Raw genomic sequence first — 21,988 nt, 5'->3', positions numbered from 1 at the left:
GGAGGCTGATAGGTTTGCATGAGAAAGAGGAGAGAGAGAGAGAGAGAGAGAGAGAGAGAGAGAGAGAGAGGGTAACCCCCAAATTTCCTAGGCTGTCCTTTAACCTTTACCCACCATCATTAAACTGATTGTGGACCTAATTTCCTCCCTTTTTCATGTGTCTCTCCTGCCAAGAAGAGCAGACACGGCTCTTCGTATCTCTTCCTTTAGTTGGTTAGCACTAGCAACTTTCCTCCAATGACGTTAGCTTTCTTATCTTCCTAAACTCACAGTGTGATTGCGTTCAGTGATGTGCTCCTGCATCAAGGACTCAATTGTTAACTTCTGGTGCTGCATTTAAGTCCAAATGACATCAGTCTTCTCTCTCTTTTGAGATCAGGGGTCAGCAACCTTTTTCAGCCATGGGCCGGTCCACTGTCCCTCAGACCATGTGGGGGGCCGGATTATATTTTTTGGGGGGGAATGAACAAATTCCTATGCCCCACAAATAACCCAGAGATGCATTTAATAATAACAATAATAATAATTTATTTATACCCTGCCCATCTGGCTGGGTTTCCCCAGCCACTCTGGGCGGCTTCCAACAAAATACTAAAATACAGTAACCTATTAAACATTAAAAGCTTCCCTAAACAGGGCTGCCTTCAGATGTCTTCTAAAAGTTTGGTAGTTATTTTTCTTTTTGACATCTGGTGGGAGGGCATTCCACAGGGCGGGTGCCACCACCGAGAAGGCCCTCTGTCTGGTTCCCTGTAACTTGGCTTCTTGCAGCGAGGGAACCGCCAGAAGGCCCTCAGCACTGGACCTCAGTGTCCGGGCAGAACAATGGAGGTGGAGACACTCCTTTAAATAAAAGCACACATTCTACTCATGTAGAAACACCAGGCAGGCCCCACAAATAACCCAGAGATGCATTTTAAACAAAAGCACACATTCTATTCATGTAAAAACACACGGATTCCCAGACCGTCCGCGGGCTGGATTGACAAGGCGATTGGGCCGCATCTGGCCCACGGCCTTAGGTTGCCTAACCCTGTTCTAGATGTTTGTTTTATTTGCAGATATTTGTATTCCATTCTTCAACCCTAAGTGGATTCCCAAAGCAGCTCACAATTGAAGCGAACATTAAAAATAAAAGTCTGTACATGCAATTTTTGCAACAAAACAGCAACATAGGAACATCGCAAGCTCCCTAGGTAGAGAATTCCAAAGAAATAATGCCTTATTTCAGATGCTGGCCTGGCCAGACCTGAATAAAATGATTTCAGTGTCTGGGCAGTTTCCATGGAAGTCAACACTCCTTGAGGTATTTTGCTCCTAAGCCACATAGGATGTTGAAGGTCAGAGCCACCATTTTGGATATTGACAACTAACAGATACAGCTAATTGATAAAGGTATGTAAATCAGGGACATGGGTGTAGCCAGGATTTATTATTATTTGGGGGAGGGGGGGCAGACTTTATAACGAAGCTGATAGGAATTGTATCCCAAGACATCTGGATACCACCGCATTGCCTATCCCTGATTTAAATGCAGAATTCTAGAATTGGGAAACAGCCTTTCAGGCCAGAAATAAAGAAGCAATAATAAGACAGCTGCGCGAGTGTGTGTTCACGATGCATTTTGCGAAATTCTCCTTCTCAAGGGACTTTCCTTCCACTTCAAACTGTTTGAGATGACCTCTTTCAACTCCCTGAGAAGTTTAATAAAGGGACATTCTCGAAATGTGTTGAGATCCTAGGCATTTGTGCAGCTGTCTCCTTGTCCCTGAATATGCCACCCTGTGCACTCCCATTTCTTTAAGAACTTGCCATAGTTTGCTGTTGTCAACACAGTCAAAGGCTTTTGCATAGTCAATGAAGCAGAAGTACATGTCTTTCTGGAACTCTCTAGCTTTCTCCATAATCCAGCGCATGTTTGCAATTTGCTCTTTGTTTCCTCTGCCTCTTCTAAATCCAGCTTGCACTTCTGGGAGTTCTCGGTCCACATACTGCTTAAGCCTGCCTTGTAGAATTTTAAGCACAACCTTTCTAGCGTGTGAAATGAGTGCAATTGTGCGGTAGTTGGAGCATTCTTTGGCACTGCCCTTCTTTGGGATTGGGATGTAGACTGATCTTCTCCAATCCTCTGGCCACTGCTGAGTTTTCCAAATTTGCTGGCATATTGAGTGTAGCACCTTGACAGCATCATTGTTTAAAATTTTGAATAGTTCAGCTGGAATATCATCACTTCCACTGGCCTTGTTATTAGCAGTGCTTTCTAAGGCCCATTTGACTTCACTTTCCAGGATGTCTGGCTCAAGGTCAGCAACCACACTACCTGGAGTGTACGAGCCATCCATATCTTTCTGGAATAATTCCTCTGTGTATTCTTGCCACCTCTTCTTGATGTCTTCTGCTTCTGTTAGGTGCTTGAGTGGGATCCCGTACCCAGCACATTCAGCTTGTGGAATTATAGTTGATTGGGAGGTCTTGCACAACAAATCCACTTTCCCGGGTGGTTGAAATTTTTACTTTTATTCTTTTGCGGTAAGGAAAGCACCAGAGATGCCCCAGTGGAAAATGTGCGAGAAGAACTTTCCTTATCTAACCTTCCAACAAACTTATCACAATGAATGCTCATGTAAATAGCCAACAAATAAACCAGGATGAATGCTCAATAAGCTGGTCATTTAGAAGTGGACCAAGACTTTTTTTTGGGGGGGGGGAGAAGGAAAGAGAATGGCTAATAGGGAGAACATAAATTACTTTTGCACGCATGGAGGAAACACATTAATTTGATGTTGTAACATATATTAGCCACTTGGTGTCAACCTAAGGCCTTTTTATTTCGGGTGTCTCTTCCGAAGATTCCATAAGGGGGAAAGCCCCTTCTAGTGTATTTACTCAAATGTAATGCACACCTTTTATGGCCAAATCACATCATGAAAATTAGGGTGTGCATTAGATTTGATGGCACATTTACATTCGCCAGCAAATACTTTTTTGGCTTCAAGGTTTTGAAAATTGAAGTGCGCATTAGATTCGATGGCGCATTAAATTCACTTAAATATGGTAAATTCCCCTTGATATTCCCTTGAAATTCAACACAGAAGTTGAGCCGGTCTTGCGAGCCATCACGTCCCTGGTATTGCCCACACAAACTATTTCTTTGTCCTGCTTGCAGATCGGCGCCACCAGCCTCATCCAACTTTTTTTTAATCCCACCCGCTTCCACAACATGCTGAAAGGCCCCTCTAAATCAATAAGGAGTCTGGAATGGAGTAGTTCCTTGTCTCCACCCCCATAGTTCAGCCCGGAAACTGAGGTCCAGCTCCGAGGGCCTTCTGGTGGTTCCCTCACTGTGAGAAGTGAGGTTACAGGGAACCAGGCAGAGGGCCTTCTCGGTGGTGGCACCCGCCCGGTGGAACGCCCTCCCACCACATGTCAAAGAAATAAACAACTATCTGACATTTAGAAGACATTTGAAGGCAGCCTTGTATAGGGATTTTTTAATGTCTGATGTTTTATCATGTTCTGAATATTCTGTTGGGAACCACCCAGAGTGGCTGAAACCCAGCCAGATGGACGCGATATAACTTGTTATTGTTTTATTATTACAATGGTACCTCTGGTTAAGAACTTAATTCATTCTGGAGGTCCGTTCTTAACCTGAAACTGTTCTTAACCTGAAGACCACTTTAGCTAATGGGGCCTCCAGCTGCCGCCACGCTGCCAGCGCAAGATTTCTGTTCTCATCCTGAAGCAAAGTTCTTAACCCGAGGTACTATTTCTGGGTTAGTGGAGTCTGTAACCTGAAGCGTTTGTAACCCGAAGCATTTGTAACCCGAGGTACCACTGTATTAAGGTTTGGGTAGAAACCGTAATCCGAGTTTGAGTTCTTCCTGTGAGAGCCGGTGGGGGCTGATGGGGGTTGTAGTTCAAGACACCTGCAGGTCATAACGTTAGCCAGCACTGCTCAAGACGGTTTTAGTCCCTGAATAATGAGTTATAGTTATTATTATTATTATTATTATTATTATTATTATTATTATTATTATAACAGCCAGAACCTCTGTGTCCTACTAGTCCCCAGGATGAACCGGGAAGGCCGGATTAGCCTGCAACTGCAGCCTTACTGAAACCAATTCTGATTTCACTCCCCAGCTGATACCACAAACTCGTTGGCGAAGCATCTGTTCATGGGTGACCCGGTCAAGTCAACTCTGACGCCAAGAGCACATTGTCCCGGCCAGGATGGTTCTTTGGTCATGGGGCCTGGACTGGTGGGAACTGGCAGAATGGGAAAAGAGTGGGAGGCATTCTCTGCAGTGCTGTGGAACAGGTGGGCACCCTCAGCGCACGCTCTCAAGGCCGTCCGCTAAGCCCCCATTTCCTCTTCTGGGAGAAAGGGGATGTTTGTGCAACAGCCCCTCCTGTCTTATTCTGTTAGCATTTTTGGACTTGAACTAATTGACTTGTTTTGGTCGAAATGGGCTTAGCACCACTAGTGCAATGCCTGTATGTTTATAGAATTATGGATAGAGAGGGAAGAAGGCAATGTTTCTCCCTCTTTTAAAAAAATAATAACAATGAAAGAATTATGGGAGCTATACAGTGGTACCTCTGGTTGTGAACGGAATCCGTTCCGGAGGCCTGTTCGCAACATGAGCAGAACGCAACCCATGTCTGCGCGTGCAAGGGTCGTGATTCGCTGCTTCTGCGCATGACGTAATTTTGCACGTCTGCATATGCATGAGCTGCGAAACCCAGAAGTAACCCTTTCTGGTACTTCCGGGTCGCCGCGGGATGCAATTTGAAAACGTGCCACCTGAAGCAAACGTAACATGAGGTATGTCTGTAGTTTTTATGGGTGCTGAGAGTTGTTAGGAGACGCCTAACTGAGCTACAAAATTCCCAGAGCGCCCAGCAAAAAATGGTGGGTTGTTAAATCACCTCAGGAATTGTAGTCGGCGCGGCAAATTGCGAGGTCTCCAAATTCCTCTCAGCACCCTTGACACTACAGTTCCCAGAATTCTTTGGGTTCTGCCATGACTGTTTAAAGTGTTACCATAGTGCTCTAAATGTCTTGGAGCGGCCGAGGTGGGCTGCGATCCGATGCAGGGAGGCCGACTGGAGCAGAACCCTCGCAGCCAAGAGCATGCTGTCACATGTTTTCGAGCGGAAAGTTCAGCTGTGGTTTCTGGCTTCCCGAAAGAAAGGATTCACTCTGCCAGGGCTCCCTGGTATATAATATCTTTCCTTTTAACAACCTGTTCCGAATGTCTATGTTTCTCCATGGTAAGTCTGTGGGGCGGAGGGGGGGGGGGAACACGCGGTTACAGCAAAATTTTCCTAGCTCCTTATCCACCAGAGATGGGTTGCATCGTTCAGGCTCGCCTTCCTCGCCCGGCTGAGTCGAGAACAAAGCCAAAGATGGATGAGCCTAACCTGCATCAGGCGGCAGGAGAAGGAGAGAGGGCCCCTCCATCTGCTCTGCTGTAAAACTTGCTCCTACCTCGCCTCTTAGGAGTAGCCCTGCCATCCGGCTATAGGAGAGGGAGGGGGAAGCATAGTGTGGGGGCCTGCTGAAAGACCAGCAACTTTGGGGGTTCCTCTCCTGGACATTTTTCAATTCCAACAGGTCGCTGCAAGAATATTGTACAGTGGACGCTTGGGTTGCGAACGTGATCCGTGCGGGAAGCACGTTCGCAACCCGCAGCATTCGCAATCCACAGTGCCGCGTCTGTGTGTGCACAGGTCGCAATTTGGCGCTTCTGCGCATGTGCAAAGCGTGATTTAGCGCTTCTGTGCATGCGCAAGTGCCGAAACCCAGAAGTAACCTGTTCCGGTACTTCCGGGTTCAGCGCGGTGCATCTGTAACCCGAGGTATGACTGTACTGAAAACAACAAGAATGCCCAGCTTTATTTTTTCCACTCGTCCTCTCTCCAAACCCTTTCCTTTTTTTGTTGTGCCCTTTAGGTTTTAAGCCTGGGAGCAGCAACTGTCTCATCAACGACATTTGTAAGTGGCTCTGGGAGCTGCTGCTGCTGCTGCTTTTTTTTTTAATACCCAAAGCATGGACTACAAATGCTTTAAATAATTATAGATAGCATAAATGTGAATGCTTATGTTAAGTCACGATCTAGCAAAGGGGAAAGCCATACAAATTAGCTAGTCAAGGTTTGGGAGCCTTGTTCTCTTTTCATAGAAACACTGATGTTCTATCGTGTTTTTAATATTCTGTTGGGAGCCACCCAGAGTGACTGGGGAAACCCAGCCAGATGGGCAGGGTAGAAATAAATTATTATTATTATTATTATTATTATTATTATTATTATTATTATTAGAGTTGGAAGGGACCCCCAAGGGCCATCTAGTCCATGGGTAGGCAAACTAAGGCCCAGGGGCCGAATCCGGCCCAATCGCCTTCTAAATCCGGCCCCCGGACGGTCCAGGAATCTGTGCTTTTACATGAGTAGAATGTGTCCTTTTATTAAAAATGCATCTCTTGGGGTTTTTTTTTTTTTTTTTTGGCTGCCTTGTGTTTTTACATGAGTAGAATGTTCCCTTTTATTTAAAATGCACCTCTGGGTTATTTGTGGGTCATAGGAATTTGTTCATATATTTTTTTCAAAGTATAGTCTGGCCCCCCACAAGGTCTGAGGGACAGTGGACCGGCCCCATGCTGAAAATGTTTGCTGACCCCTGATCTGGTCCAACCCCTTGCAATGCAGTCGTCTTTTGCATCTGGGCACCCTGGTATCATCCTCATGGTCAGCAGCCTTTTAATCCGAAGGGCGCATGTTGGCAGGCATGGTCCTTCCTCCCTCCATTTTATCTTTGTGTCAGCTCTGTGATGAAGGTGAGATTTGGAGAGAGTTAACTACCCAAGGTCACCCAGCCAGCTTCACAGCTGAACTGTCCTTTTTTCCGTCTTGGCCTGACTCCAAATCCGGTATCATACCCGTTAACACCAGAGATGGGAAGCTTGTAGAGCCCTGTAGGTGGAAGTTTTTAATGTTTAATCAATGTTTTATTATGTTTTTGTATATGCTGGAAGCTGTCTAGAGGGTCTGGAGTACTACTACTACTAATATTAATGACCCTCCATACACTGTTTAACCCCCAGTCATAGGATCATAGGATTGTAGAACTGGAAGGGACCTTGTTACAGATAGGTAGCCGTGTTGGTCTGCCATAGTCAAAACAAAATAAAAAAAATCCTTCCAGTAGCACCTTAAAGACCAACTAAGTTAGTTCTTGGTATGAGCTTTCGTGTATCTGAAGAAGTGTGCATGCACATGAAAGCTCATACCAAGAACTAACTTAGTTGGTCTTTAAGGTGCTACTGGAAGGAATTTTTTTATTTTGTTTTGGAAGGGACCTTGACAGTTCTCTAGTCCAACCCCCTGCAGTGCAGGAATCTCAACTAAAGCATCCATAACAGATGGCTGTCCAACCTCTGCTTGAAAACCTCCAATGCTTAAAAACTTCAATTGAATGGTTAGGGAGTTGCCACAGGTTGCCCATCCCTGAACTACCTGAGAACTGGCAAGTACAAAAAAGCTTGTTCACTTGCCTCTGCTTGACACAATCGCCACTTTTCACCAGCAATCTGATGTGTGCCAAAATGCAACTGGCAGGGGGCGTTGCACACTTGCAGAACCTATGCCTTATATGCAGAAGGCCCAAGGTGCCATCATGGCCATCGCTAGAGTTGGGTGGGGTGGGGAACAGGTAGCCTCTGCCTAAGACCCTGCTGCCAGTCAGAATACACAATACTGGCCTAGACTTACAGAAACTCCACCCCTTCAAAAACTGCCCAATGAGGACTGAGCAGGGCACAGAATGTGGGGAGGGGAAAGTGGAAAAGGCAGGGGAGAGGGAGGGGAACATTAAATGGAGTATTCGGGGAAAGGGCACAGAAACTTGGAATCCACATGGCAACATTTCCCCTGCAGCTCTCATGCATGCATGACGATCCTTCCTTCTGTTGGGGTTGCCGCTTTTAAAAGAAAAACAGACCTGGTTCTGCTCCATTGCCGTTTACACCAGCCTGCCGTGTGGATATGTGGCTGGTGAACCGTTTCTTAGTGTGACGGAGGCAGAAGAGCAGGAGCTGGCATTTTTTTTTTTTTTAATATTTTTAAAAATGGCAGTCTTATGGTCCCAGCCAGCACCCACCTGCCCCAATTTGCCCCGACATATCAGTTAACATTTTGCCTGATGGATTTAATCCAATAACGCCAACCAGCCTTGTACGAAATGCCTGTGATCCCAATGACCTCCAGACAGGCCTCCATAGCAACCGTCCATTCAGCAGCATATTTCCCCCCATCAAAGCTTGCGCCTTCGTTAAACTATTAACTTGTTCTCTCTCCTTGGATCCCTGCCATGGCTTTGGGCGCAGGGTGGTGGTGGTGCCGGCCGGGTTTCCCCCCTCCCACTTCTTCCTCCATCCCATGAGCGTAGCTTCGGCCTCTCAGGGCCCTTTCTTAAGTCTTTTTACAGCTCCCTCCTTTGCCCAGATAGCAAATGCTAATTCATGCTTCTCAGGAATTTCTGTCCCATGACTTGACACCCGCCCCTTCTGACCTTCTGTGTTCTTGAAGCAGCAGCAGGGCTGGGATGACTTTTCTTGGGACGGTGGCAAATGGGTCTGAGTGGATTAAAATTGGGAACCCAGGCAAAACTCAAAAATAATCTTAAAAGAGGCCCTCATGCCCCGTGCAGGGTAACGTTCTGTAAGGTAGACTTTGATGTGTACTTAAAACAGCTTTATTCATCTTTATTCATAATTGCAGGCTGCTTTGAGAGCATTTCTTTTTTTCTTTTTAAAATTAAGATCTATTAAAAGTTCTTAAAAGCTTTTTCATTTGATGCCAGTTAAGTTTACATGGCACTGGTTCATTCAGGAGCCTCTGAGTTCAGATTCTGGGATGGCACTTTGCCTTTTTAAGCACCTGGGGGGTTATCCACGCTGCTTCATTTCCAGTCATTGCTTATCCTGTAACTTCCTGCTGAAATCCCGAAACTTTCATAACCACTAATGTTCCAGAGGGTCCCCCCCCCCTTCTGTGGCCTGCTTTGGTTGCTCTGTAGACCATCTGGACAGCGATAACGCGGTAGCATCAGGAAAGCATCACAATAATAATAATAACAATAATTTATTATTTATACCCCACCCATCTGGCTGGGTTTCCCCAGCCACTCTGGGTGGCTTCCAACCGAATATTAAAAACAATACAGCATCAGACATTAAAAACTTCCCTAAACAGGGCCGCCTTCAGTTGTCTTTTAAAAGTAAAATAGTTGCTTATTGCCTTGACATCTGCTGGGAGGGCGTTCCACAGGGCAGGTGCCACTACCAAGAAGGCCCTCTGCCTGGTTCCCTGTAACCTCACTTCTCGCAGCGAGGGAACCGCCAGAAGGCCCTCGGCGCTGGACGATAGGGGTGGAGACGCTCCTTCCGGTATACTGGACCGAGGCCATTTAGGGCTTTAAAGGTCAGCACCAACACTTTGAATTGTGCTCGGAAACGTACTGGGAGCCAATGAAGATCTTTCAGGACCGGTGTTATATGGTCTCGACGGCCACTTCCCGTCACCAGTCTAGCTGCCGCATTCTGGATTAGTTGCAGTTTCTGAGTCACCTTCAAAGGTAGCCCCACGTACAGCGCATTGCAGTAGTCCAGGCAAAATGAATCATGTATAATAACACACCCTTATTGCATTATTAATGCCTGAGGAACATGTTTGCAGAAGACATCCACAAAAAGCCTATCCACCCTTGGCTTTTAGCCATCATCAAGCCTAGCCTGCTCATGAGGCAAACCGAAGCAGCTGCCTCAGTTGGCAAAGTCCAAGGGGGTGCGCTGCGAGTGCACCCATTGCCGGAAAAATGAGGAGCAGCGGCTGTGGCAGCTTCCGGGTTCTGGAGAGGAAGAGCGACTCTGACAGAGTTCAAGGATGCTTTGCAGCCAAGCAAATGCACTCAAGGAGGGTGTGAAGCAAGGCCAGTGAGGGTGTAGCCTGGGGGGAGGGGGGTGGCCTTCAAACAGTGCCAAGGGCCAGATAAAGAGGTCTGGGAGCCATGTTTGGACCCCCCAGAGCTGAAGTTGCACATCTCTGCATGATACTGACAGCATATTTTACTGCATATCTTGCTTCCCCCTCCAAAAACTGGACACTTGCTTCTTTTTCACTGGTTGCAGCCACATCAGTTTATAGTGATACCTCGGGTTACAAACGCTTCAGGTTACAAACTCCGCTAACCTGGAAGTAGTTGCTCCGGGTTGCGAACTTTGCCCCAGGATGAGAACAGAATTGAATTTTATTATTGTGGTCACAGACCAGTTCTGGCTCACTTACAATATCAGGAAAATCATAAAACACAACAGGAATACATTGAATTGCAATTGGGTATAACAGAGACAATTCAGATATATCGGCAGTTAAAAAAATATATTAAATCTTGATCACTAAAATATAACCTAAAATTGTCATTTAAAACCTTAATCATTTTAGTAGTACAGCTTGTTCCCTAAGTTTTACGACAGTCGCACAGAATTTGGCCACCCTATCTCTAGATCCTTGTCCTCTACCAGGAGTTTTAAACATTGAAGTTCCGGACTCATTTGGAGATTTTTGTATAGCAGGAGTGATAAATACCGAGCGTAAATCCCTGTAGAAACGGCAGCATAACAAGCCATGAGAGACAGTTTCTACCTCCATTGAGCTGCAGGCACAGACTCGTTCCACGTATGGTTTACCCTCGAATCTGCCCTGCAATAAGGCAGATGGCAGCACATTGAATCTAGCAAGGATAAATGACCAGAGAAGAGAAATCATGACGTGGTGGCAGTGGGAGGCCCCATTAGCGAAAGCGCGCCTCAGTTTAAATACGGACCTCCGGAACTAATTAAGTTTGTAACCTGAGGTACCACTGTATTTCCCCCTTCTGCCACCACCTGCCCACCCTTCCTTGCAAAACTGGTCTCCTTCTCCCCCACCCTGATGGCCAAGAACGCATGACCTGCAGTCCTAGATGAGACCTTGATGTCCCATCAATCAGCATTTGTTGGTAGGGGTCAAACCACACAGCAGGGCAGCATGTGGCTCACAGCAGCTGAGATCTGGACGCTGCCCTCCAGATCATATTACCCTCCCAGAGAATACAAGGATAATGGATTGTAGATCTTCCACCTGCTAATGACACTCCTGGCTCCCCTTCCAGGACACCAAGATGCCTGAGCGCTTGTCCTTATTGTGCATTCATGATGATTTGTGCTCAGGGCTGTCATACGCGATCAGTACTGTTCAATACTGTTTGCACCTGCAATAGTTTCAAGGGCAGACGTCCTGCTTCATTTCCAGTCCCAATCCCAAAACTTCCTGCTGAAATCCTATAATTTTAATAACTCACATTTTCCAGTTTGGGGTTTTGTTTTGTTTTTGCCCTGTTTTAGTTGTGCTGTAGTACAAGAGCGCCCCTCCAAATACAGTCGTACCTCGGGTTACAGACGCTTCAGGTTACATACGCTTTAGGTTACAGACTCCGCTAACCCAGAAATATTACCTAAGGTTAAGAACTTTGCTTCAGGATGAGAACAGAAATCATGCTCTGGTGGTGCAGCAGCAGCGAGAGGTCCCATTAGCTAAAGTGGTGCTTCAGGTTAAGAACAGTTTCAGGTTAAGAACGGACCTCCGGAACGAATTAAGTACTTAACCCGAGGTACCACTGTAAATAATTTTTATTAATTTTCAGTTAAAAATATCCAAGTTGATAACAAATCCAATCACAATACAGACACAAGTTAATCTGCTTTCAAACCGTCTTGAGCCCTTTCTTTGATACTTTGGATGTAGTAAGAAAGAGCCACCCCTCGTGGTTATAAGGAAAGGCCATCTTTGACACGCTTTGCTAGTATGAAAACAATGTAAGCAAATGAACGAATTAAGTACTTAACCCGAGGTACCACTGTAATTCATAATAGAAAACATGTAGATATTCTTCATCTGGCTAATTTGATCCAGCTTTTCTTCTTCACACAGAATTTGAAACACAGTGGTACCTTGGGTTATAGACGCTTCAGGTTACAGACTCCACTAACCCAGAAATAGTATCTCGGGTTAAGAATTTTGCTTCAGGATGAGAACAGAAACCGCACGGCGGCAGTGGTAGGCCCCATTAGCTAAAGTGGTACCTCAGGTTAAGAACAGTTTCAGGTTAAGAACAGACCCGCGGAATGAATTAAGTTCATAACCCGAGGTACCACTGTAGTAACAATGTGATAAAAAATTGGGGAAGCATCACAGAACAAGGAATAAAGTGGAATGATATGTGGATGTCCCAGTATAAATCCACTACTAATGTGGTATTATTGTATCAGTGTCAGTTGTCTGGATAGCTAGGTTGACTAGAACGTGGTGGTGATAAAGCCAAGGTTTCAGGTTCAATCCCCGTATAGGACAGCTGCATATTCCTGCATTGCAGAGGGTTGGGCTAGATGATCCTCAGGGTCCCTTCCAACTCTACAGTTCTTTGAATCTATTATTCTGTTTTTGCATGATACACACACACTCCAGGCAGGAGACTGATATGCACTGAAAAGTGGTTTTAAAAAGCTTTTGCTTCCTATAGGGTACTCATACACATTGTCCCCCCCCCACACACTTCTGTTCAAATGGGGTTCTACAGGTTTTTGGAACAACACAAAAACCTACAATGTCTGTCTTGAAACAGATGAAAGTGGACAGATCCCTTTCAATTGTCTGGAAAACTGAGAACTTAAAATAGGAGGAAATGGTGCAGGTTTCGGAACAAGGGGGGGCGGAGGCACAGGACTGCTGGGTTCTCCGAGTACATCCGTCTTACGAAAGATTCTGCATGGTAGCAAGCAGTTTTGAGCAGACCCAGAGACACGGGTGATGGATAGTACATTGTTAGATGCAGGACGGGCAGACATGGTGTTATCTGTCCCCTGGGAGCCTGGCAAATGCGGCTGCTGGTGTGACTTTTACATTCACCCGGCTGACCTTGCAAGCAAACGGCGTTGTTTAAGATCTCATTAACGTCAACGCGGAATCCACGGACGTCCGATTGCCTCCCTCTTGGTCCCGGCTGGTTTGTGTGAATAAATCTGGGGGCACCCTCCTTAATGATACATGGAAATGTGCGATTGCAGAATGTCTGGTTGTTGCTTTAAAAATAGCAGCTGTTCCGTCAGGGCTGAAACCCTTCTCCCTTCCCCCTGTGCCATTTTCCCAACAAAAATACTGTTGTCCAATGCTGCTTAGGAGCATAGGGGGGAAACATAGGTTCATCTAGCTCAGTACTGTGGTACCTCAGGTTACATACGCTTCAGGTTACAGATGCTTCAGGTTACAGACTCCGCTAACCCAGAAATAGTACCTTGGGTTAAGACCTTTGCTTCAGGATGAGAACAGAAATCGCGCGGTGGCGGTGTGGCAGCAGTAGGAGGCCCCATTAGTACCTCAGGTTAATAACAGTTTCAGGTTAAGAACGGACCTCCGGAACGAATTAAGTACTTAACCTGAGGTACCACTGTATTGTCAACACTGACCGACAGCAGCTCTGCAGGAAGCATTTCTCAATCCTTTCTGTTTCCATCCTGCCCCATAACTCACCTTCTTTCTCAAGTCCTCAGGTGCCAGCTGTCCGCCTGTTCCCATTTCCTCCCTGCTAAGATCTTCTTCGACGCAGGTGGCGCTGTGGGTTAAAGCCTCAGCGCCTAGGGCTTGCCGATCGAAAGGTCGGCGGTTCGAATCCCTGCGGCGGGGTGCGCTCCCGCTGCTCGGTCCCAGCGCCTGCCAACCTAGCAGTTCGAAAGCACCTCCGGGTGCAAGTAGATAAATAGGGACCGCTTACCAGCGGGAAGGTAAACGGCGTTTCCGTGTGTGGCTCTGGCTCGCCAGAGCAGCGATGTCACGCTGGCCACGTGACCCGGAAGTGTCTCCGGACAGCGCTGGCCCCTGGCCTCTTAAGTGAGATGGGCGCACAACCCCAGAGTCTGTCAAGACTGGCCCGTACGGGCAGGGGTACCTTTACCTTTACCTTTAAGATCTTCTTCTCCTTTCTCTTTACCTTTTCACACATTTCTATCCTTTCTTTCTCTCCCCTCCTTCTGCTTTCTTCCACCTGCTGCTGCTGCCTATCCTACTGTTTAGGACAAAGAAAACAGCTAACATTGCCCCCTCAATGTGCAAACATCTTCTGCTACAGCAACCTGGCCACCCGCAGCCCAGCACAACGTCCTTCCTTTGCAGATCATCAGACCACCATCAAAAAGCAAAGGAGAATGGCTGAGTACACTTTGTGAGTACCTGGAGATAGCAAAACTGACGGATTTAATAAGGCATAAATCAAAAATTTCAATTCAGAAACAATGGGAATGCTTAAACAAATATTTATACAAGCAGGGCTCAAATACAAAAGTTTGGTTGTGCCTAGAGTAACCTTGTGAAGAATATAGAGAACATAAAGATTTGACTGATTATGAAAGAATCTAAGGAAGGGAACTGGTTGAAGAACAGATGTAAAGGCGAGCGAGATAACTAAGAGATGTGCGATGAATGCGGTGGAAGTCTTTTATAATATTTTAACTAAGATTTATATATTGTAATGTTTGAAGCATGAATTTGGTAATATTATTGGTTATGAAAAGTATTTTCTTTTTTAGTTTGCATTTTGGAAAACATGTATATAAATGTATTTACAGTGTTATGTATTGTTTTTTCTTTTTTTGTAAAATTCAATAAATAAATATTTATTTTTTAAAAAGCAAAGTGCTGCCCTACGGCTGGCTGAAGGGGGGAGGGCAAGCTGCCTGGGCAGATGTTCTGAAACGGGAAGAAGGAGCTTGTGGAGAAGAGAGGAGAGAAATGGAAGCAAGGCCACTTGAGGCATTATCAACTTGGCAGCTGTACAGAGAGAGCCATAAATGGATTTCCCCTCTTTGCCCAGCGAGGAACTCCCCTACCGCTGCAACCCAACCCTATTTCAGGCCGTAGGGAGTGCCATGAGGATGTTGTGGCATCCCTGCTCCTCTTAACTCTCACCACCTGCAGTCAGACATCTGTTGTCATTTCCTGGGCCACCAGTTTGCTGCTATGCTGGGCAACTGAGCTACTCACAGCAGTAGACACTTCTGTGTTCTAGTCTCCTTCCTGCTTCCTATTCTGGGAGAAGTCTGGAAACTAGAAATGGACTAGAAAGTGAATGGAGCATTCCTGCTCCACAAACTCTCCAAGTGTCCCTGTTTTCCAGGAACAGTCCTAGATTCACATAAGCTGTCCCTGTTTCTGATTTGATCCCGGATTGTCTCACTTTCCCCTAGGGTTTAGTAGCAGGGTTCTCTCCCTCCAAACAAACTATAACAATTGGTTTAGGGTGGGATTGCTAAGGTCAAATGTACTGCTACTTCCGCTCCAAAAAGGCTCTCATGCCGATTGTGCAAACAGTTCTGCCCCTGAGCCATGTAGTATGAAATGGTGGCCTTGTTGTTGTTGTTGTTGTTGTTGTTGTTTAGTCGTTTAGTCATTTAGTCGTGTCCGACTCTTCGTGACCCCATGGACCAGAGCACGCCAGGCACTCCTGTCTTCCACGGCCTCCCACAGTTTGGTCAAACTCATGCTGGTAGCTTTGAGAACACTATCCAACCATCTTGTCCTCCATCTTTCCCAACATCGGGGTCTTTTCCAGGGAGTCTTCTCTTCTCATGAGGTGGCCAAAGTATTGGAGCCTCAGCTTGAAGATTTGTCCTTCCAGTGAGCACTCAGGGCTGATTTCCTTCAGAATGGAGAGGTTTGATCTTCTTGCAGTCTATGGGACTCTCACGAAGTGTAAATCAGAAGCGACAGCGAACTACCGTGGGGCATTAAAGGGGACTCGCTAACAGAAAAGGGACAGAGGGAAAAGGAATTCTAGCATGAAAAGGTGGAAGTTTGGATTTTCTGTGCAGGTCGGCTTGTGGAGGAGAGATTTGCCCCCTGTCTCCCTCTCCACAGTGTCCCCCACCTGTTTCCCCTTCGGCAGCAGTTGCCACACGCAGGCAAAGCCCACACCTCACAACTGTCCGGGACACACAGTTGTCTCTTTCTAGGAGCTGTGGAAACAGTTGTCACCCACAGTATCTGTGAATCAGGGCTGGCCGAGTCGAGGGAGCCTTTGCGGTAGGTCTGGATTAAAACTCCTCTTCGGTACATGCAGAAGGCGGGCGAGCGGCACCGGGAAATAATTTAAGAAATCGATTTCAACTGCGGAAAGGCATGAAAAGCACAAAAAATGGCACAAGAGCAGAAAAGCAGCTAGCAATCCCAGGAGCCTTTGCACCGACCTCTGAAGCCTGTGGAGAGTTGGGAGTTTGAGAAAAGAGGTTTGGTGGGAGCAATCGTGGTGGAGTTGGGCGGATTTTTGTGGATTTTTGGCAGAGGAAAACCGAGAGCCACCATTGCCATAGTTCATGCTGGTCTGGTAAGTGCTTTTGGTTCGTTTTTTTTAAAAAGGGTTTTTCTAGGGCTTCCAGAAGTTTAGAGAGTATTTACAGGCTTTTGAGATGATATATGTGATTTCACGCTTACGGGAGACTGCTGTAAATATATTTGGGCTGCACTTTAATGTACAAGTCTGCCCCTTAAAAAAAAAAAGGGCCTCTTATCCAAAGACGGAAACGGGGACCTCAGAAAAAGAAGAAAAGGAGGAGGCAACTACTGTAGTCAAGGGTAACTAGTAAAGAATAGGGAAAAGTGCCGCATTATTTGCTAACAGGCCTGGCAGCAGAGTTTTGCTGGGAAACAGGGATTTTTAAGAGCTAATGAGCTACACCCTAGATTCACACAGCCCTTAACAGAAGCTCTCTGGGCATCTCCTGAATCAAGAAATAAAATAAGGCAGCATTAGGATAAAGTATAATGCAATAAGAAAATTATAAGCAACTTAATTAAAAAATCTGAAACAAAACTGCAACTCCCAGCCCGTGAAACATAAGTTTTCTCTCAGCCTCCACCTGATGGTATGGCACCAAAATGTTCGCTTGTATCCACCTCCCTCATTCAACCCAAATTCACCCTTCCTGCAGAAAATCTGATCTTAGAATAAGCCTGTTTCTAGCAGTCACTTGCAATATTAAGTCCCTGCCTGGGAGCAACAAGGGTGTGTGTGTGTTCAACAGCCGCTGACATGTTGACTGACTGCAGAGTCTGGAATCTGGAATGGCCTTCAAAGGGCAACATTTTGTGTCAGGGCCCACTTGTAAGATTTCTGTCTGAGATAACTGCCTCCCCCTCTACTGTGTGTTGGTGCATGTTTTACATTTTTGGAGCCTTTTAGTCATTCTTCCGGAACAATGGAAACAAAACACTTGTCGTGAGATGCTTGTTGTGAGTTACACAAGGACAAGACCTTTCTCATATAGATCTTGGGCTGAAAGGCTGCTCCACGTTATCTCACAACTGGAGCGTCCTGAAAATGTTAAAACACTTAAGATTTCTCCAGATGCTGATACCTGGGCAGCACAGTACACTTTTGAATTATATTGCATCACTTATTGTCTTGTGGCTATTTAAAGATCTGTAAACTACATCTCTGTGCTCTTAAATATGTGATTTGTACCTTAGGTTTTTTGTCTCGTTATATCCAGTAGTTTGTTTTGTCTGTTTCTTAGATAATTTGAGAGTCTCCCTCCGTTGTGTGCGCCAAGGTTTCCCCTTGGTCAGAGATTTCTGTTTCGTTTCAGTCCTTTACAGCACTTTTGTCTCTCCCTGTAATTTCCAGAAGTGGGATAAATCATGTTGTCTTTGCCTGCTGAATTTGCATGACATAAGCAAGCTGCAGAATTCTTGCAGAATCAGTCTGATGTAGAGCTAACAGTTTTAACAAGAAGGGCAACACACAAAACACAGTTAAATTAGGCAGCGTACACATCGTGTATTTAAGGCACATGACTCCCCCTCCCAAAGAATCCTGGGAACTGTAGTTTGCTAAGAGCCCTGGGGATTATAGCTTTGCGAGAGGTAAAGTTCCCAGGATTCCTGGAGGAAAGTCTTGTTCTTTAAATGCATGGCATGTATGCAACCTTGGAGGTGGCGGTAATATATTTTGCACATATTTTGAACTCCACCACTTCCTCTTGGAAGGCACTGCAGCAGCTGGATTGTGAGCGTCCATCCATTTCTGGGACATTAACCATCGAGTGGCAGTCAGGAAACTTCGGACAGCAGAGACACCCCAGCTACAGACTTGGTTATCAGGGACTAATAACAGGGTAGCTTGAGGTGTGGCGACATAAAAACCAATTGAAATATACTCAAGAGTCGAGCGATCTGCATTAAAATGCCGGTGAATTTTCGTGAGGAACTAGAAACGGGAAGTTGCAAACTGATTTGGAAATGTGGCGATCTGAACACCAGTCGCTGCTGCTGAACAGGGAGTCTTCATTTAGCATTTGCCATTGGCCGAGGCGGCTTCTAGGGCTTTGTCCAACCCTCTTATAAAGCCTTTGTTTAAGGGACAGAGCCTCCAAAGCAGGCATAGGCAACCTTGGCCCTCCAGATGTTTTGGGACTACAACTCCCATCATCCCTGATCATTGGTTTTGTTAGCTAGGGCTGATGTAGTCCCAAAAAAACATTTGGAGGGCCGAGTTTGCCTTTGCCTATGCCTGCTCCAAAGGGACAGTCTCATTTGGGGGCAAACTTCGTCCCCAGCGCCTCTCTCTTGCTGCAAATTGTCCGCCGCTGCTCAGTGCATTGGGATGGAGGAACATGGGTGACTCGCTTAGGACAGCAGCAGCCCAGTAACATTATCCCCGTCCTCGGCGCATTCTTGGCTGTGCACACTGGCTCCAGGCGGGTGTCACCCGAGCTCCTTGCTTCCCCAGCCAGGGCAGTGGACTGTTTACTCCAGGCAAGCCTAGCTGCGTATTATTAGCTCTCTCTGGTTTCTTGTTTGCATTTGAAGATGCAAAGGTCATGGCTGGAAAAGACACATTAGGTCATGTCTCAGCCATCTCTTTCTCCCCCGCAAATCCCCACAGTCCATTCCTGATAGGTGGCTGTGGAGACTTCGTAGTCAGGGCTGTTGGCTTCCTTAGGGAAGGGAGAACGGTGCCTGGGTGCTTAGGCAGGGCCAGCCCACCCAGGAGGCAAGGTGAGGCGACAGGATTCACAGGGGCGGCAGATCCAGTCTCCAAGGAATGCGTTGTCCACCACTGCTGCTGCTGTAGCAATGACTGTGGTACGCTCCTTGGAGGCCAGTTCTGCTGTCTCCATGCCTCATTTTGCTGAATGGGAGGCGCTGCTGGTCTCCTGCCACCCTTAGAGAGGAATTAGTGTGTCGGGCTGATCTCTGGGGTCTCTTGGGGTCTGCACTCAGCATGATTCAGAGCAGGTCCCTTTCCCTCTTTGATTCCCACTTCAACATCTGGCAAGATTGATCCTGAAATATACTTGGAGTTGAGTGTGGATTTCATGCTTTTTATTCAGCCCATAGTAGCAATGAATGAAACTTTTCCCAAAACATAATAATAATAATAATAATAATAATAATTTTTATTTATACCCCGCCATCCCCAGCCAAGGCCGGGCTCAGGGCGGCTAACAAGCAATAATAAAAACAAATTGAATGAATACAACTTGGGGAAAAAAGATTAAAATACAACATTAAAATATTGAAACATTAAAATATTAAAATGCAGCCTCATCACAGGAGGAGAAGGAAAAAGAAAGAGGGGGAGGGAATCAAATTGGCTCCAAGCCAAAGGCCAGGCAGAACAACTCTGTCTTACAGGCCCTGCGGAAAGAAATCAGACCCTGCAGGGCCCTGGTCTCATGAGGCTAATCTAACTTCCTTAGGGCCCGGGACCACTAAGGTGTTGCTATTTATGGACCTTAAGGTCCTCTGTGGGGCATTCCGGGAGAGGCGGTCCCATAAGTACGAGGGTCCTAGGCCGTGGAGGGCTTTAAAGGTCAAAACCAGCACCTTAAATCTGACCCTGTACTCCACTGGGAGCCAGTGCAGATGGAAAAGCACTGGGCGAATATGCTCCCAAGGCAGAGACCCCGTGAGGAGCCTCGCTGCAGCATTCTGCACCTGCTGGAGTTTCTGGGACAGCTTCAAGGGCAGCCCCACGTAGAGCGACTTACAGTAGTCAAGCCTGGAGGTGACCATCGCATGGATCACTGTGGCCAGGTCAGGGTGGGAAACTGCTCTGGGGACATCTAGCTATATATACATTATTTACACAATGGGCCCCGCATGATTGGCTAATTCCGGGCTGCTCTTGCAGGCCAATCAGGTCGCTGATTCACTTCCACCTGGAGCTGGATTGGGTGGCTCCTGCGGACCAATCAGACTGCTGCATTCTGGATCCTATAGTTCTAGGATTCAGCTCAGTACACAACACCTCCGATTCCCTCCCTGTGTCCACTTCTGGGCGCCACAATTTAAGATGTTTGTTGACACGCTGGAATGTGTGCAGAGGAGGGTGACCAAGATGACCCAGGGTTGGCAAACCAAGCCTTATGAGGAACAGTCGAGGGAACTGGGTTTGTCTAGCCTGGGAAAGAGGAAGCTGAGAGGAGATACGATAGCCATCTTCAGATATCTAAAGGGCTGTCACATGGTGTAAGGTGGAGCAAGCTTGTTTTCTCCCGCTCCGGAGGGTATGACTTGAACCAATGGCTTCAAATTACAATAAAGGAGATTCTGATCAAAAATCAAACTTTGTGACACTGAGAGATGTTTCACAGTGGAAGGGACTCACTCCGGAGGTTGTGGCCTCTCCTTCCTTGGATGTTTTTAAGCAGAGGTTATGGCTGTCATGGCTGCTTTAGTTGAGACTCCTGTATTACAGGGGGTTGGACTAGATGACCCGTGGGGTCCCTTTGAACTGTACAATGATTCTATGATTCCATTCCCAATGTAACTTTTTACTGTCTCCTTGTTGCAAGTGTAGATCTCTCCCCCCCCCCTTGTTCCTGATGTAGATCTTCACTCGTTCCTTTTGTGTGACATTTTGTGTCTTGCTGCAGCTCCCAAAATGTTAGGAGGAGAAGGGTTTGGGAAGTGCAGTCTTCTGAAAGAGGACCTGGGTTGTTGCTGGTGGAGGAGCAAGCGGAGGAAAAAGCTCCAGGGAATCAAGGTGAAATGCTCAGTAAACATGTCATCTGCAAGAGTGACCTCTCTCTCTTTCCCAGCAAGAGATAAGACCCTGTAGCCTTGCATCGCAGAGGCAGGCTTCCTTTAATCTTTGTGTGCTTATCGGGCCAAAGGCAAATGGAGCGTGAACAGAAAATGTTGAGACTGTAGAAAATCCCATGGAAAGGAAGGGAGAAGGAAACCAAAGAAGAGAATGAGCAACGATCTGGACCGGCCATCGTATTTTCCACCCTTTTTCTCTCATGCATGGAGATGCAGTACAGTGGTACCTCGGGTTAAGAACTTAATTAGTTCCAGAGGTCCGTTCTTAACCTGAAACTGTTCTTAACCTGAGGTACCACTTTAGCTAATGGGGCCTCTCGCTGCTGCTGCGCTGCTGCCGCCGCACGATTTCTGATCTCATCCTGAAGCAAAGTTCTTAACCTGAGGTACTATTTCTGGGTTAGCGGAGTGTGTAACCTGAAGCGTCTGTAACCTGAAGCATCTGTAACCCGAGGTACCACTGTATTCGTTATTTCACTTCCATGTTCCCATGTTAGTAACATCTGTTGCAGTAAGGACATCTTGCAGTAAAGAAACTTAAGGCACATTAAATAATAATAATAATAATAATAATAATAATAATAATAATAATATATTTATTATTTATACCCCGCCCACACTGGGCGGCTCCCAACAGAATATTAAAAGCACGATAAAACATCAAACATTAAAAACCTCCCTAAAGAGGGCTGCCTTCAGATGTCTTCTAAAAGTCAGATAGTTGTTTATTTCCTTGACATCTGATGGAAGGGCATTCCTCAGGGTGGGCGCCACCACTGAGAAGGCC

General features: G+C 46.3%; 1 protein-coding gene and 1 long non-coding RNA gene across 2 annotated transcripts in view; one reads left to right on the top strand and one right to left on the bottom strand.

Annotated features, from left to right (window-relative positions):
* LOC307209207 overlaps window positions 1-21,988 on the bottom strand; it is a 232,941-nt gene that overhangs the window by 74,883 nt on the left and 136,070 nt on the right. The gene's annotated exons all lie outside the window — the stretch shown is intronic.
* Window positions 16,202-21,988, top strand: part of DDR1 (discoidin domain receptor tyrosine kinase 1) — a 107,007-nt gene continuing 101,220 nt past the window's right edge. Inside the window, exon 1 of the mRNA XM_079959455.1 lies at window positions 16,202-16,477. The gene's annotated coding sequence lies outside the window, so the exon portion shown is untranslated. The remainder of the gene's footprint in view (window positions 16,478-21,988) is intronic.

This window comes from Podarcis cretensis, assembly GCF_951804945.1.
Source record: "Podarcis cretensis genome assembly, chromosome: 2".
Taxonomy (NCBI): Eukaryota; Metazoa; Chordata; class Lepidosauria; order Squamata; family Lacertidae; genus Podarcis; species Podarcis cretensis.
Note: the sequence above shows the minus strand (reverse complement) of the source record. Positions and strands in the feature narration are given on the sequence as shown.